Below are 16755 nucleotides of genomic sequence, written 5' to 3' on the forward strand. Positions count from 1 at the left end.
GTCTCCATTCTCACACATATTCCTATGAGGATCCTCACTGGACGGTGTACTGAACTCTTAGCACACTGCTTTTGGAAAAATATTTTAAACACATGAAGAAATATAGAGAAGACTGTAACAAATAACTTACATCCCCATAGCTTTCTTCAATCTTATTACTTCACTGTATTTGCGTCAAGGTTTCTCTTAGTTCATTTCACGTTATTATTACAGAATACCATGAACTGGGTATAGCAAAAAAGAAAAGAAAAAATATATTAAGAAAAGAAATGTATCTGGGCTAGTCAGAGGTGCAGCAGTAACACAAAGCTCTACAATATTGGATCTGCATGGGAAGGTCCCAGGTTCCATTCCCAGGCCTTCCTTACAAGCTGATGCACTAGCCCATGATCTGAGATAGCTGAGGTTAGGTGTGGACCGTGGTGTGAACATCACATTGAGGGTCTGTATCTCTCTTTTTCTCTCATAGAAGAAATAAATTAATTTTAAAAAAAATGAAAAGAAATTTCTTAGAGATATGGAGGCTGGGAAATACAAAACTGAGGGGCCCAGATTTGATGAGGGCCTTCTTGCTGGGTCAACTGTGGTGGAAGGGCAAGAGAGCATGCATATGAGAGAGCAAAAGAGTGAGAAGGGGCCAAGCTTACTTGTAACAACCCACTCTCACGGTAACTAACCCACTCTGCCATGAAGACACTAATCCATTTAGGAGGGCAGAGCCCTTATGACCCACTTGCCTCTTCTTAGGCTCACCTCCCAACACCGTTGCATTGGAGACTAAGTTTCTAACACAAGAAGTTTGGGGCAGGTATGCAAATCACAGCAGGCTCTTAAAAAATATGTAAGGGAGGCAGATGGAGGCACAGCAGCAGTGCCACAGTGCAAGGCTGACCTACCTGGGAGACTCTAGGCTCACATTCAGAGACCTCTCTGAACACATGGGACGTGCATATGCCCATGATGTGGACCTGGCTGAAGCTCGGGGTGAATGTGAGGGTAAGGACTCTGTTGGGGGCTTCTGTCTCTCTGTCTCTCTCTCTCTGTCTCACTCATAGAATAAATTAATTAATTTTTAAAAATACATAAAATGGGGGTCAGTAGGTGGCGTGGTGGCTGACACACAGGACTCCCAGATGGCCGACCATGGTTCAAGTCCCAGACCTCACGGCTTGCTTTCTCACTCTTCTTCTCTCTCTCTTGAGTGCACATGACCTATAGAAAATTTAAAACTAACAACAATAATAAATAAAATTAAACAAATCCTTCTTTTTAAAACCTACATAAGACATTACAGACACAGTAGAAGTCCTCCTTGATCTCATCCCTCATCTCCACTTCTCAGATAAGCTGTGACCTTGAATTTTCCGTGTTAGTCAAGGCTCTTCCGGGAGTCAGAGCCAATAGGATGTGTAGAGGTACATAAGAGGAGATTTATCGGGGGAAGCAGCATGCAATTACGGCAGCTGAGAAATCCAGTGGGCTGTCTGCAAGCTGGAGTTCCTGGGATTCTGATAGTGTGGCTTAGTCCAAGTCCAGAGGCCTCAGAGGCAGGGAAGTTGATGATGTGACTCAGTACAAGGCTGAAAGCCTGATAGCCTGGGGGACGAGGCGGAAGTGGGTGAGAATCCTGCAGTCTGAAAGCAGACAGGCCTTGAGCTCTGAGGCCCAAGCAGCAGCAGACTATCTTGCTCACTCTGTCTTCTGCATTTGCTCTCCCCAGGACGCTGGTTGTTTGACACATGCCCACCCACACAGAGAGGAATCATCCCAGCCCCCGTGTGTTCTCTCCTGAATCCACCCTCAAGGATACACCCCGAGTGCTTTCTGAGGTATTTAGGGAGAGTTAAGTATTTCTTAGTCCAGACAAGGTGACCCCCAAAACTAACCATCAAAGTATATGCTAATCTCAAGTATCTTTTTTACATTCTCCTATGGTGTTCCTCTACTATAGGAAGAGACTAAGACGTCGTTTTGTAGCTTTTTAAATTTTATAGAAATCTATCCTGCTGTAATATCCCTCTAAAACTAGGTTTTAAATGTATCCGTACAGATCCATGTAGCTCTAACTTCTTTATTTTCACCGCTGTGTAATATTCTCTTTTACGTGACAGTTATCACAATTTATCTATTTCCTTTTGGAGGTCAGTTTTGGTTTTTTTACATTTCTCACTACTACAGACAACGCTGCATGAATATGTACGCACACGTGTAGCTCTGTTGCACACTCCCATCAGCACGGTCTGAGGCCCTTGTGCTTGCTATTCATGCCAGTACCTGGCAGAGGCAGGCAAATACATTGGTCAATCTAGTACATTAGTATTTCTATGGTTAATTTTTTAACTTTTTCAAAGTTTGCTATAGGGTATGTGTGCTCACTGGAGAGAGACAGACACAGAAGGCGGAGGGAGAAGTCATCCTCCACTGGGATGGCCACGCTGCAATCCCTTGCCCTTCATTCTCCCCTTGGGATTTTGGGCACACATACACACATGCCGGTGTGCTTCTCAAGCCTTTGGGTCCGGAATTTGAACTGCGCAGGGAGCCATGTGGGATCCAGCTACCTTAACCACTACTCCACTTGGCTGGTCCTTTATGGGAAATTTGAAATGTCAACTTAGCTGGAATGTTTCTGTGAGGGCGTTTCTGGATGAGACTTACATTAACATTAGTGAACTTTTAGTAAAACAGGTTTTCCTCCATAATGTGGATGGGCCTCATCCAATCAGTTGTAGACCTGCATGGAATGAAAGGCTGACCTTCCCCAGAAAGAGGGAATTTTCTAGCAAACGGATCTTCAGATTTCATCTACAACGCTGGCTCTTCCAGGGGTCTCCAGAGTGATGACCTTTGAACTTGGACTGCAAGACTCATCCCTCTCTCTGCAGAATTGGATCTGCCGTCTTCCGTAATTTCTCAGTAGCATGTCATATTGGCTCTGATTCCCTGGAGAATCATGACTAATATCGGTGTGGTATCTCTTTGTTTTTTGAGTTTGCATTTTTCTGATTAGTAAGAGATTGACCATTTCGTCAAGTGTTCATTTGCCATTTGGGTTGTCTTACTTATGATTGGGCAGTGGCTCTTGCCCATTTTCTCACTGGGCCACTTGCTTTTCTCCAAGGTTTGCAGGTATTGGCATGTTTTGGATTCTGCCTTTCTGTTGTTGATATGACAGCATTGCAAATATCTATTTCTGGCTTGACATTTAACATTTTTTATAATTTTTAAAAATTTGAATGTATTTATAGTACAAAGAAATCCATTGGTTTTATTTAGCTTTCAGTTCTGTATTTTTTTACTTATTTATTTTTTGGGAGAGATTTTTGCTATAGGGTACGTGTGCCTGCTGGAGAGACAGAGAGAGAGAAAGTGAGAAATCAACCCCCAGGGGGATGGGCCAAACCACATTCCATTCTCCTCCATTCTCCTCTCAGGATTTTGGCGCACACACATAGGCACCTGGTGTAAGTTTCAAGCCACTGGTCTGGGACTCAAATTGCTGTTGGCCATGTGGGAGTCCAGCAATGTAACCATTTTGCCATCTGCTGGTCCTTTTGTATCTAGTTTAAGAAAACAATTTCTGGGGCCCCCAGGTGATGTGGTGGTTAGGGCACTGGACTCCCACATGACTGACCATGGTTGAAGTCCCAGACCTGGTAGCTTGCTTTCTCACCTTCTCTCTATCTCACCAAATTAAAATAAAAATGAAGAAATAAATAATATTAAATAAATATTTAAAAAGAAAAAAATAATTTCTTATGCTCATTCATAAACGTAGTCTATGTTTTCTTCAAATTATTTAAACTTGTTGCTTTTTATACTTAGGTATTTAATGAACCTAGGATTATTTTTCTATGCTGTGATGTAAGAATATAATATTATTATTCTTGTATGGATGGCCTATTATTTCTAAGTTACACCTTTGGGTGAAGCTGTTTAGCAGCCATCCCTTTGTCTGGGTCCATACTCTTCTTTGCCTCTGTTTTCACCACCTCCAGACTAGGGAGAGGCAAGTGAGACCCAAGGAGGAAAATGCAAGGAAGCACTCACTTTGAGGCACCAACTTGCCGGGCCATGAGAAAATGAAGGATTTCTTAAAATTTGTACCTAGGCACTTCATTGACCTGCCCTCATCCTGGCCCTGGCCCCCACCATTTCCTGCTGCTTCCCAACAGTGAAGCCACGTGTACATGTACACAGTCAAGCATGCTGTGTTTGCTGTGTTGTTCTACTGCTAGAATTAAGGGAAAATAAACTTGCTGGTATAACTCTATCAAAACTGAGTAAACAAGATATAGACCAAAGGAGGCATGACTGTCACCTTCCTGAATTACCAAGTACCGTTCCTCACTGTCTTGAGTTTGAGAACCCATGGTTTTTGGCTGGATTGACAAGAGCCTTGAGTGCCAAGGGCAAGTGTTCCCAGAGTAGGGACTTGAATCAGAAGAGGAAAGGGAACACATGTGTCTTTTAGAAAACAATAGCTCTGGCTTCTGTGGTCTGAGACCTGAAATGGGCTGAGAAATCAAGAAGTTCCTGCAAAGGCAAGCAGAGAGAGGAAAGTGGATGGCAGCCCTTCTGAGGTGGGTGTAGCCATGCACACGGAGGAGGGATTCCATGCAAGGTTAGATAGGGCAGGACTCAAAAATTACTAATAGAAAGTGTGGGGGGAGGCGCAGGTGATGGTGCTGTGCTAAAACGTGAAGCTCTGCAAGGCTGCCCTCCTGGGAAGGGTCCAGCTTTGCGTCTGAAGACCTCCCTGAGTGCAACAGCCCAGGCAGTGGGGGTGGATCTCACAGTGAAAACCCTACTGAAAAGGCTCGCTCGCTCGCTCTCTCTTTCTCCTCTCTTGTTCATTGAAGAAATAAACCTGAAAAAAATTTACCAGATGAGGGGCCAGCAGGTGGTGTGGTGATTAAGGTGCTGGACTCCCCACATGGCCAACCTTGGCTTGAGTTGTTAAAAAAAAAATTTACACAAACCAAAATTTAACAGTTTAAACAAAGGGTAGGCGATTTAAATCAGGCAGCCTCCCGGAAGATGGTTTCAGAGAGACTACAACTAGCCCTACAGCTAGCCCTGCAGTTTACAAGGAATGTGTGTGGGTGGAACAGGAAAAGTGGTGTGTGTGGTAGGAAAAAAGGAGTGTTGTCCAAAAACCTAGGTGCATAGTGAGGTAGAGAGACCATTGTTACAGGTGGGAGGAGGCTGCACAACCAGGCCAAAAGGTGGGCTTTCTGTGACCAGCTGAAATGTGATGAGCGTGATTGGCTGGGGGGGTGGGTCGGGAACAGCCTAACAGGTACGATGATTTCCGCTTATCCAGAGGGATCCAAATGTGAGAGTACATCGGCCATTTTAGGCCAGGATAGTTTACTTGATGAGTCCTGGACCCAGCAGCTTGAAACTCATGCAGGGCGTGTGTATATGTGTGCCCAAAATCCAAGGAGGAGAATGGAGGAGAAAGGTCCGTGGCTTGGCCAGCCCCCTTGAAAGGTGATTTTTCACTTTCCCTCTCACCGTCTCTCTCTGTCTCTCCAGTAAGCATACATGCCCTCTAGCAAAAATCGTTTGTTTTTTTTTTTTTAATGTACTAGATGGGTCTACTAAGGCTTCCCCCTTAGTGGTAAGGCCTTAAACAAGGAAGGAGTCCACAAGAAAGTGACTGTTTGCTTTGGGTGAGTTTGAAGTTAGGACATCTGGGTATGCTGGAAGTACAAGAGCCCTGGCTGGGAGGAATGCCCCTCACCCATGTGCACACACACACACACACACACACACACACACTCCTCCCTATTCTTCAGGCCCTCCTCAAACGCCAGCGTCCCATGGGCTTTCTCAAACCTGTCTCTATTGGAACTGGCAGGAAACATCCCCCAACTAGCCAGCCAGGTTTACTTATTGTTACCAGGCTGAAAAAGAGGCTGTTATTTCACAGCAGAGATAAAAGTTAACCACAGATTAGGACTGCGCAGAAATATCGATGACTTCATTCCCCTGAGTACTAGCCTGGGGGAAGTGCTCTCCCCTCAGCTGCCAAACCAGTTTAGCCAGTTCTCTGCTCCTCAGACTGCAGTTCCAGACTTAAACAAAAGCCGGGCCCCATGAATAGGCAGCTTTCACCAGGGCTCTGAGTCACCCTGCGGGCCTACTGCGTGCTCCGCACCTCCACGTCTGATTGGAGGAGGTCTCCGTTGACTTCCCGCCCTGCCTTTGCGCTGGACCCTCCCAGCCGCACTCCCTCTCTCATTCCAACCTTTATCTGGCCGCACCATCACCGGGGAGACTCCCAAACAGAAAACCAGACAGGAAAGAGCAGACAGAAGTTACAAAATACAAGTGCCCGTGTTCAGAGATGGACTGCTTTCTCGGTTCTGACCGTGAAGGTTTAGGACTTGGTAATTTATCCCTCTGGGAAATGTAAACATGGTTCACAATTCGTGCTGTGTCTGAAATAAAAACCCAAGTTACTATTGTTGGTTCCAAAATGTGAGGCCACTGTACTAGTGGCGCGGGGAAACAAGAGTGTAGGAAGCAGAAAGCACTCAGGCTGCTCTAGGGCACAGTCCTGTTCCCCTGGGACCTCCCTGTGCTCAACTGGGGACCTTCTGAAGCATGTGACATTCCCCACCCACCTCAGCTTTGGCTGTCACAGGACCAGGGTGGTGTGGGTGTCAAGAGAAGCCACCTGGAGTTTTGGTGGGTGGGGAAACTGAACTCTAATAGGAAGGACAGGGATCCTTAAGGCCAGGTAGGGCAGGGCACTATGGAGGTGCTTCAAGACTATGAGGATACTTTGTAGAAAGCAGCTGACGGTGCCATTTCTGTTCCCAAGGATGGAAGGAAAAGCAATCACAAATGACAATGAAAGAGATTCCTCCTGCCCAGTGCTCCCCTGGCCTTCCGGGGAGGGTCTGTACCCCTCAGTTTACTGCTCTACAACCCCCAACTCCCAGCGTGCTCCTTTTCTGTTCCAAACCCATTCTTATGGTGGCTGCCCTCCCCCCACTCCTCCTGCTGCTCCACGTGCAATCTCTTTGTCTCTTTGTCCCCTTCGGCTGGCCCTGTTCCTGCTCAGCGCACACTCTACTCCACTTTGCTTGATTCTGCTTTTAGACCTCAGTGTATTCCAGCTGCTGCAGAAACCTTCCTGGGGCTCACACTGTTTTCTCCTTGGGCCCTCCTCCCAGGTTACCCTGCCCCTTATCCTTTCCACACCTCATTAAGCATGAACCAGTGTTACATCTCTGAGGATGCCCAGTGGGGTAGAAAAATGGATTGGAGGGGGTAGTGCAGAATCTAGAAGCTTCAGAAAGACAATGGTGTTAAGACGATGTCAGTGCTGCCACCAGGTCAAGAAGCTCCAGGTTAGTGAGAACCAATGAGATGGTGCTCCAGGGGTCAAGGAGAGCAAGAAAGAGAGAGAGTGCAGAGCAGGCGGGCAGCTCAGAATGCAGGGGAAGGGTAGACTCATAGGCTAGAGGGACCGCTGGAGGAGACAGGAGACACACTGCCACCGCTCAGCATGGCGCTGGGGGACAGAAGTGCTGGCACGCAGCAGATCAACCACAGCACTCTGTTTCCAATGCACCCCAGGTCCCGACACCCCAGAGAGCAGCAGCAGCCCTGGGCACAGGTGCGGGCACTACGGGCAACACCCACTTAGAGAGAAACAGGACGGGCATGCTGAGAGCTGCAGGCTTCCGTAGCTGAGAGATCTTCGAAGGCCCAAGTTGGATTCTAAGTGTGATTCTTCTGTTCAAGAGAGATTTTTGCTATAGGGCATGTGCATGCAGAAAGGCAGGAGACAACCACAGCATAATCCCTTCTCCTCCATTCTCCTCTTGGGATTTTGGGCATGCACGCACACACATTTGGTGGTTTCTCAAGCCACAGGCCGGGGGACTCACACTGTGCAGTTGGCTTTGTAGGAGTCAGCCACCTAACCACCACGCCACCAGCTGGCCCTAGATTTTGTATAAAGAATAATAATACCTGTCATAAGAGCTGAGTGGAAGCACACAACAGTGGAACAAATTCCTTATCTGTTCTTTTCAAAAAGAGAAAGGACAAGAACAGCCCCTGCTTTGGCACCCAATCTGGCTCGCCGCCCCTAACTCGCAGCGTGACCGTGGGCAGAAGGCAAAGCCGGCGTCCACTATGGGGACTCCGTGGCTATTTTGATTTTCAGTAATGAAACAACATGCTGTTTCAGGAGATGCGTGCAATCTAAATGAAATAGTAACATCTGCGAAATTTCTTAGCATGGTCCCAGCACATAGTAGGAGCACAACAAATGTTTGCTTCCCTTCCGAGAAGCTCTGAGGCCTTGAAAGTGACTATGGTCAGGAAGGAACCCGAGTTTGCCTTCACTAGTATAAATCTGGACACAGGCCTGCACTAAGTGGCCCCTAACAGCACCTCTGGGGCCCTCAGGAAACTCGCCACCCCCTGCCCCCCAGAAAACATTAGTATCTACCAGTGTCATCTTTCCAGTGTCCTTCATACCTGACAGGGGGCACCCCTGGTCAGGCCAGGGTAGCATTGTCTCCTGAGGCCAGCACAGCCCTGGCTGCTCGGAAGAGACACACAACTCTTTGTTTAAAAAAAAAAAAAAAAAGTAAATGGGTCAGCAGGTGGCAAGGTGGTTGAGGCGCTGGATTCCCACATGGCCACCCGCCATTTGAGTCCCGGACCTGGTGGCTTGCTTTCTTACTTCCCCTCTTTCTCGCTCTGGTGAGTGCACATGCCCTATAGCAAATTAATAATAATAAAATTAAATAATTCTTAAAAAAAAAAAAAGTAAATGTGATCCAAGAGATGGCGCAGTAGTGGATGCAGTGCTCTGTGAGGACCCAGGTTCTGAGCCCTCTCTGAGTATGGACATGCAGGACATGCAGGTGCCCGTTCTCCAGGGCTCACTGAGCCTGAGGGTGGATCGTAGCATCAAGACCGTATTCCAGGTACTCTCGCTCTCGCTCTCTGTCTCTATTGCTCACGGAAGGAATACTTAAACTTCAAAAAGTGTTTAGAATGAGTAAATGGGTGAATGCAAAAATAGGAAATAACATCAAAGAGAGAACGAGAGCAAAATAAAAATTACGACTGGGGCTTTGCTTTCCTTTTTTTCTTTCTTTCTCTCTTTTTTTGGAAAGGTTTTTTTTTGCTATAGGGCGTGCGCGCTCACCAGACAGACAGGAAGAGATAGAGAGACCGAAAGTGAGAAATCAACCCCCAGGGGAGATGGCCACGCCACAATCCCTTCTCCATTCTCCTCTTGGGATCTCAGGCACGCATGTTCATGTGCCCGGTGCCCGGTGTGAGTTTAAGCCACCGTATCCTGGACTCGAACTGCAGTGGACTATGTGGGAGTCCAGTGACACAGCCATTATGCTAACTGCTGGTCCCTGGGCTTTGCTTTTAATCTGAAAATTGGGTCACCTACCTCATTTTAACCTCTTTCTAAATGAAATCTCACTGTCAGTAAATCAAGTGTGGCTTAGAACTTGCACTGTGGGAAGAAGAGAAAGAGTACTTGCAGCCCTGAAGGCTTGAGTCTGTCTAGTGAAGCAGGATGTGGCCGGTTCCTAGTAGGACTGTGTTCAGAAGGGACTTGCATTTGGAGTCCGTCCTTTCTAGGCGTGCACATGCTCCCAGGCACTGGGGCGTCCTGCATGTCACCATGACTGGAGATCCCCTCCACTGCTCAGTCACCTTTATCTGACTACAGCACCCTGAGTCCCCCGCACTTGGACACCCCCGAGCCCGGCTCCAGCGACTCAGAACTGCTCGGGTCCCTCTCAGAGCCCCTGCTGCCCGATGCCTCCCTGCCCTGTCCAGTTCCCTGCTGCCCTCCTCGGTCCCAACTGTGGAAACTTCTCTGCGGCTTCTCAGCTTCACAAGAAAGGGCTCATGCTTTACAGGCCTCCAGCTCTCTTCTCTTCTTGGTGGTGAACTAACACAGCACATTGCTTGGGTTTGAGCTTTAGGTAATCTTTATTTTTCTTTATAAAATTCATATATGCCTACGTTCTCATTGGAAATAATTTATACGATTTAGAGAAAGCAAGAGTCTCTCTGAACTTTCCTACTTTCCATTACGTTTTCGTTTCTGTGAGCTGGGTGGTCATCTCCTTTATCCATTTTTCTGTTGAGTTACCGGTCTGGGTCTTTTTCTTACTGGTTTATAGGAGTTCTTGATTGAATCTGGAAAATAATCCAGAATTTACCTTTGTGTGTGTGTGTGTGTGTGTGTGTGTGTGTGTGTGTGTGTTTGTGCACATGCCATGGTCTGAGCCAGCTGGGGCTAGGGGTGAACTACAGCATGGGGGACCTGTTGGAGGTGCTCATGTCTCCATCTCTCCCTGTCTCTCTCTATTAAAAGAAATGAATAAACTTTAAAAGAAATTGATTGCCTCTGTATTGAACATGTATAGACTTCATTTCTTTTTTAAAAAACTTTATTTAATTTTACTTATTCATTTACTTATTTTAATTTGACCAGAGAGATAGACTCATAGAGAGAGAGAGAGAGAGAAAGTGAGAAAACAAGCCACCAGGTCCAGGACTTGAACCGTGGTTGGCCATGTGGGAGTATCCAGCACCTTAATCACCATTCCAACTGCTGGTCCCCTAGACTTCATTTATTATTATTCTTTAAACAATATAGTATTGGGTCCATGATACACCCTTCTCTCACTCTTTTTTAAACTATTTATACAACCCCTACCTCATATTCAGTGTTATAAATAATATAAAGATGATTTAAAGTATACAGGCAGATGTGTGTAAGTTACATGCAAGTACCACACCATGTTGCATAAGGGACTTGAGTATCTACGGATTCTTACATCTACAGGAGGTCCTGGAACCAATGCCCTCCCGATACCAAAGGGACAGCTGTATACATACATACCTACATACACACATATGACAAATCTCTTATGCTGTCACTTGTCTTTTATGTCAGCTGACAACAATTTCTGATTTTGAATCAGAAGTTTCACATGTTGGTGAAGGCACACTTTTCTGTCTCTATTCGCCTTTGTGGTTTGTGTCTTGCTCAAGGCCTTCCCTGCCCTTCTCTAAGGCTATGAAGGAGCTCTCCTCTATTTTCTTACAGTCTTTCTCCCATGAGTAGGCAATGGCCCAGCTCATTTGCTGATGACCCCTCCCTCGATGGTGTGAAAGGCCACCTTGACCCCAGCTCTCATGGGTCTGTCTTCAGGGGAATTTTGAGATTGTTTTTGCTGCACGGTGTCCGGAACTTCTTCTTCCCTAATTCTTGGAAAAGTTTACTGTCTGCTGCTGGCTTTCTGTCTCCCCTCCCTGCCCAGGTGAGGAGTCTGTCCAGAGGTTGCGCTTTGAACAAAGTTTGGCTTTATCTCCAGTCCCTATTTGCTAACTCATTTGAGAATTCTGCCAGAGATTAACATCAGAAGTACCCTCCTAGAGTTTACTTAGTCTGCTCCCTGAAAACTAGCGCATTTGTCTGCCCTGGCTGTCTTCTGGCACCTCAGAGAGTGACTGGTCTCTGCATGACCTTTCGTTGGCCAAGCTCCCCCAAAAGAAATGTCCGCCTGCAGAAAAAGTAGAAAAAAATCCTTTTTTTGCAGTGGAAATCTACTGCAGACAACAAACCTATCCTAGCCCTTTTTTTCTTCTTTCTTTCTGTCTTTCTTTCTTTCTTTTCTTTAGATTTTTCTATACGGCACATGTGTTTGCTAGAGACAAAGATAGTGAGAGAGAAAGTGAGAAATCATCCCCGGGGGGATGGCCATGCTGAATGATTTTCAAACTGTCATGTTCGGGACTCAGACCACAGTTGGCCATGTGGGAGTTCAGTGCCTCAACCATCACACCATCTGCTGACCCCAGCTCTAACTTTTTTTTTTTTTTGAGAGGTTTTCACTATAGGGCACGTGCGCTTGCCAGACAGACAGAGACAGAGAGACAGACAGCAAGAAATCACCCCCCAGGAGCATGGTCATGCCGCAATCCCTTCTCCTCCATTCTTCTCTCTGGATCTTGGGCACGCACGCACACGTACCCGGTGTGAGTTTTAAGCCACCAGGCCGGGCCACCACCCGCGGTCGACTATGTGGGAATCCAGCGACATAGCCATTACGCTAACTGCTGATCCCCCAGCACTGACTTTTAAAACACGACTTTTGGACCGTAAGAATTCCCTTTTCTTTTTCTCTTTTAGGTTTTTGCTATAGGGCATGTATGCTTTCTGGGGAGAGACAGAGAGAGGGAAAGTGAGAAGTCATCCTTCAGGGAGGATGGCCACTCGGCAATCTCTTCTCTCCCATTCTCTTGGGATTTGGAGCATGCACACGCACACACACACACACACTCGGCATGATTTTCAATCCACCAGATCCGGGGCTCAAACTGTGATTAGCCATGTGGGAGTCCAGTGCCTTAGCCCCTACGCCACCTGTTGGCCCCACAGGCTTCCTATTCTTCTCTCCCCTGCTTACCCTTGATATTATCATTTCAAATATTGCAGAGTATTCCCAGTGTACTGCTTTTTTGTTTGTTAAATTTCACCAGCTATTACACATGGGAAGGGGACACTTTGTGGGGGGATATTGTGTCCCAGTCTCTTGTTTAGAGGTACACACTTCTACAGCCATCGGGTCCCTGGTGCATCCTTCTCTAACTTTTTAAAAAATACTTGCTAATTTCTTCCATGAGCAAGAGAGACTGAGAAGAGAAAGAGCAAGCTGGAGAGACATTTTCAACAGGGTTCTTACGCTGCCCTACATCTTTAGTCTCTGCCAGTCCAGGTCACTGCCACATAGGGAGGTCACGGGGCATGAACTCGGGATCGTTTCCACATGGGCCCAGTGGTGTTATCGCTGTATTATTGGCACATTCCACTCTGCCAAGCCAGGAAATTCGTCTCTTAGTCACCTCACCTGCAAAGTACAACTACTAATGCTGCCCTCAGCCCAGCCAGGGTGGTGTGAGAGGCTAAGACACTGTGCTCTACAGCCTGGAACTGCTAGGAAACCCATGTTCAATTCCTGCTCCAACCTAAAGGCCAGGCGCAGTAGTACATGCCTGCAATCCCAGCAGCTTGAGACTGAGGCGGGGGGACTGCATGTCCAGTTCCCCTGCCTGGCCCACCTTCTCCCACTTTCGATGCCTTTTCTGCCCAACCCTCTGTCTACTGAGGATTTAAAAAATCTGTCTTGCCACAAGGACAAAAAAAGCCCTAGATGCCTCAGAAAGATATGTAAAATGGAATATCTGCTCCCTGATCATGAAGAACTCACTGCAGGTGTAGATACATGGAGTAGAATCTTTAAGACATGGCATACATTGGGTCATGAGGGTGGGAACAAACTGCTGCTCCCATTATGGTTAAACAAAGCAGGTCTAGTCCAGTGGGTGGTGTGGTGATTAAGGCTCTGGACTCCCACATGGCCAACCACAGTTCAAATCCTGGGCCTGGTGGCTTGCTTTCTCACTTTCTCTTTCTCTCTCCCCCTCTCTCTCTTTCTGGTGAAATTAAAAATAATAATCATCAAAATTAAATAATTCTTATAAACAAAAAAAAAAAAGAAAGAAAAAAAAAAGCTCACCATTTTACTGTTGGAGGTGAAGACCAGATCCCCTTTTGAAGGCACACGTGATGAAATAAATAAAACAGGGAGAATCAGAAGACAGGGTGAGGATAGTCCTGGCTCTGACACCTTCTTGCTGTGGCACCTGAAAGAGCCCCTTCACCTCTCTGGACTGCAGCTTCCTCATTTGCAAAATGGAGAAGGTCCCGTCTACATCCTCGTGTTCAGGGCATTGCACAAGCTAACGGGAACAGCTTTGCCAACAAAAAGATACAGAATTGTTGGCGCAACTCTTTTCATGGGAGCCAAGCCCAGCGCCTGCCTCGGGGCCTGGCTGTGTCCTCACCAACACATGTATATGTGTGTGTGTGTATGTTGGGGGAGCTGGTCCCCCTCCTGGCCTTGGGGTCTTAATAATCTTCCTCATACAGTACAAGTCAACCAATTTTACTTTGTAAAATAAAAGTGGGAAGCATTAGAACTGGGCTTTTATAAGTTTGTTTTGTTTTTGAGTTTTATAAGTTTTACAAGGTGAAACCCAGTATTCAGATCACTGGTAGAAGTGTCTCTTGGGGTTTTATGGTTTTCTAAGATTGAGTCTGGGGAACATTTTAGACCAGAAAGAGCACCAGGCTAAGAGGTTCCACAGCCAGAGCTGAAGAGTACTGAGCTAGAAACACTCCCTCCCAGGGAAGGGAGCCGTTCCTGGGAGTCCTGGCCTTTCTGGACCCTCTGTCTCCAGACAGGCCTAATTGCCTCGGAAAACTGAACCTGATGTATGGTCTTCCTTCCCAGACTATCAAGCTGCTCCTGCCTGGCTGTTGGGGATTTGTGGAGAGCAACCTTCCAATCACATGATGTGTGATTTTGAAAGGCATCTCTGAGGTGATTTTGAAAACCAGTTCAGGAAGCTGGAAAGGAACAGTTCCTAGAATCCTGTGTGGCTGCTGGGTGCCAAGATGGACCTGAGGTAACGAGGAGCCAATGGCAGGGGAATCTTGCCAAGTAGACAGATGGGTCAGGATGGAGGGAGGCAGCTTCCAGAAGTCTTCAAGATGGTCCTGACGCTTTTGTTCAGCCAGTGTTAGCCAGGGTTTCAGTGTTGCCCCTTTCCCCTCCCCTGTGCCATCCTGGCTCTCTCCCCACTTCAGTGCCTTGGCGGGGACTTCCCTCCAGCTTCCATCCCAACCAAGTCTCAGTTTCTCTTCTCTCATTGACCTCCCATTTTCCACACCTCCAGTGACAATAATCAAAGAACCCATCCAAAATGGCAGCTGCACACATGGCCCCAGGGATACAGATACTGCAGTGAATTCTCTGCCAGGCTGGGAAATCATCTCCTGTAGTCACCTCATCTGCAAGGTAAGGTTAATGATGCTGGCGTCAGCCCAGCCAGGGTGTTGTGAGTGGTAAAGATGCTATGCTCTGGAAGGCTGGGACCACTTGGGAGGCCAGGAGCAGTGGTTTTGTGCCTTTAATACCAGTGACTCTGGAGACTGAGGCAGGAGGACTGAGAATTCAAAACTGGCCTGGGCAACTTAGCAAGCCCCTCTCTTAAAATATAATAATAAAGAAAAATTAAATAATACTGGCCTTATATAATATGTTGACTACATTTAATAAGACACAGGGGTCAGCTCTTTGCTCTAGTAGTTAAGGGAGTCGGATCCCACATGACTGACCACTTGATTCAAATACTGGTCCTGGTGAGTTGAAACACACACTAGCCACATGTGTGTACATACACAAAATACCAACAGGATGGAGAAATGGGAGAGAAGTGATTGTAATACAATCATGCCCCACTGAAGAATGCTTTCTTCCTCTTCCTCTTCCACCTCTTCCTCTCTGTTTGTTTCTCTCTGCCTCTCTCAGAGCCCATGCACCCTCTGACAAAAGCAAACCCAAGACTCAGATTAAAAATATTTTCTAAGTTGGAACCAGCAGTTAGTGTAATGGCTGTGTCGCTGGACTCCCACGTGGTCGACCGCGGTTCGTGTCCCGGACCTGGTGGCTTGAGACTCACGCCGGGCGCGTGTGCGTGCGTGCCCAAGATCCCAAGAAAGAAAGAGAGAAAGTAAGAAAGAAAGAAAGAAAGAAAGAAAGAAAAAAAGAAAGAAAGAAAGAAAAATACTATTCTCCCTTCCCTGTTCCTACCTGGGATCACCTCTCATTTATCCTTAAGAGTACGTCAAGGCAGTAAAGGCAGGAGAGGTGAGGCCTTCAGCAGAAGAGTCCTCATGGCTCCTGTGAAGTAGTCATTTCAGGGTAAAAGAAATGAAGAGTTCCTATTGATAATTCAGCCTTCAGCAAACAAGCTAGCGTGGTAGGGAGCTCCTCTAGCTAGCCTTCTATCTCTGTCTCTGTGTCTCTGTCTCTCCTGCTTCCGTCTTCTAATTTTTTGTAATTATTCCTTTTTAAAATTTTTAAAAAAGTTTTTCTCTTGCTCTCAGCTCCACCTTTTGTCTTGTTAATAATCTCCTCTTGTCCTTTCACCCAGGCAGGATAGGCGAGGCCTTCAGCAAAAGATTCCTCATGGCTCCTGCGAAGTAGTCATTTTGCCCCTTGATTCCTCATGGCTCCTGTGAAGTAGTCATTTTGCCCCTTGCAGTTTCCTATTTTGTGTTTTTTTTTAAAGGAAAACAATAATTATAATTTTTTCCATTTTTTTCCTGTCTTTTTTTTTCTGTTTTGTTGTTGTTTCTTTCTCTTTTGTTTTCTTTTTTCTCATCTCTCCACTCCTCAGATGACTAGAAATCACCACAGGACCACAAGAAATATGGGAAAGCAAGAAAATACCTCATATCCAAGGGAAAAGAATAACTCCTCTTCATCCACAAGCAGTTCAATGGAAATCATGGAAATGTCTGATAAAGAATTTAGAACATTCATAATGGCGAAGCTAACAGACATGGAAGAGAAGAGAGACAATGAACTGCAGAAGAGAAAGGAGAAAGAAGTTGATGAGTTTCAGGAGGTGAGGAAATTCTTGCAAGAACTAAAAGAGGAATTACATACTTTCAAAAATAATCAAACGGAACTGTTAGAGATGAAGACTATAATACAGGAAGTCAAAATCTCCCTTGAAAGTATTAAAAGCAGACTACATCATACAGAAAATAGAATCTCAGGCGTAGAAGAGAAAATTGCTGGCCTAGAAAAATCCACCACAAAGACT

General features: G+C 46.3%; 2 long non-coding RNA genes across 4 annotated transcripts in view; one reads left to right on the forward strand and one right to left on the reverse strand.

Annotated features, from left to right (window-relative positions):
- The window catches only part of LOC114009284 (uncharacterized), a 32631-nt gene extending 18905 nt beyond the window's left edge, over positions 1-13726 (reverse strand). The window contains exon 1 of the long non-coding RNA XR_003550732.1: positions 13596-13726. This is a non-coding gene — a long non-coding RNA (uncharacterized LOC114009284). The remainder of the gene's footprint in view (positions 1-13595) is intronic.
- Positions 9773-16755, forward strand: part of LOC114009283 (uncharacterized) — a 19201-nt gene continuing 12218 nt past the window's right edge. For 2 of the 3 annotated variants that reach the window (XR_003550731.1, XR_003550730.1), the window contains exons 1-3: positions 9773-9989; positions 14373-14547; positions 14818-14939. This is a non-coding gene — a long non-coding RNA (uncharacterized LOC114009283). Of the gene's footprint in view, positions 9990-14372; positions 14548-14817; positions 14940-16323; positions 16383-16755 lie in introns of those variants that run through there. The other variant, XR_003550729.1, reaches the window with a different exon arrangement.

The sequence above is a fragment of the Tupaia chinensis genome, unplaced genomic scaffold (assembly GCF_000334495.1).
Source record: "Tupaia chinensis unplaced genomic scaffold, TupChi_1.0 Scaffold000511_1, whole genome shotgun sequence".
Lineage (NCBI taxonomy): Eukaryota > Metazoa > Chordata > Mammalia > Scandentia > Tupaiidae > Tupaia > Tupaia belangeri.